We start from the raw sequence: 226 nt of genomic DNA on the forward strand, positions 1-226 counted from the left end.
AGGAACCTCACAGTCTGAGGAAGGAAACTATTGGATAGTTTGGTGGAGACAGCACTGATGCTGTGGTACCTCCTGCCAGAGGGTACCAGGGTCACGTGGATGGGGGAGGGGTGGGTGGGGTCCTTCACGATGCCGAGAGCCTTCCGGGTGCATCGTGCATCGTAGATGTTCCGGATCAGTTCCTCTGATCTTTCCAGCTGTCCTCACTAGCCGCTGCAGGGCTCTG

Source organism: Lampris incognitus, chromosome 10 (genome assembly GCF_029633865.1).
Source record: "Lampris incognitus isolate fLamInc1 chromosome 10, fLamInc1.hap2, whole genome shotgun sequence".
NCBI classification, from domain to species: domain Eukaryota; kingdom Metazoa; phylum Chordata; class Actinopteri; order Lampriformes; family Lampridae; genus Lampris; species Lampris incognitus.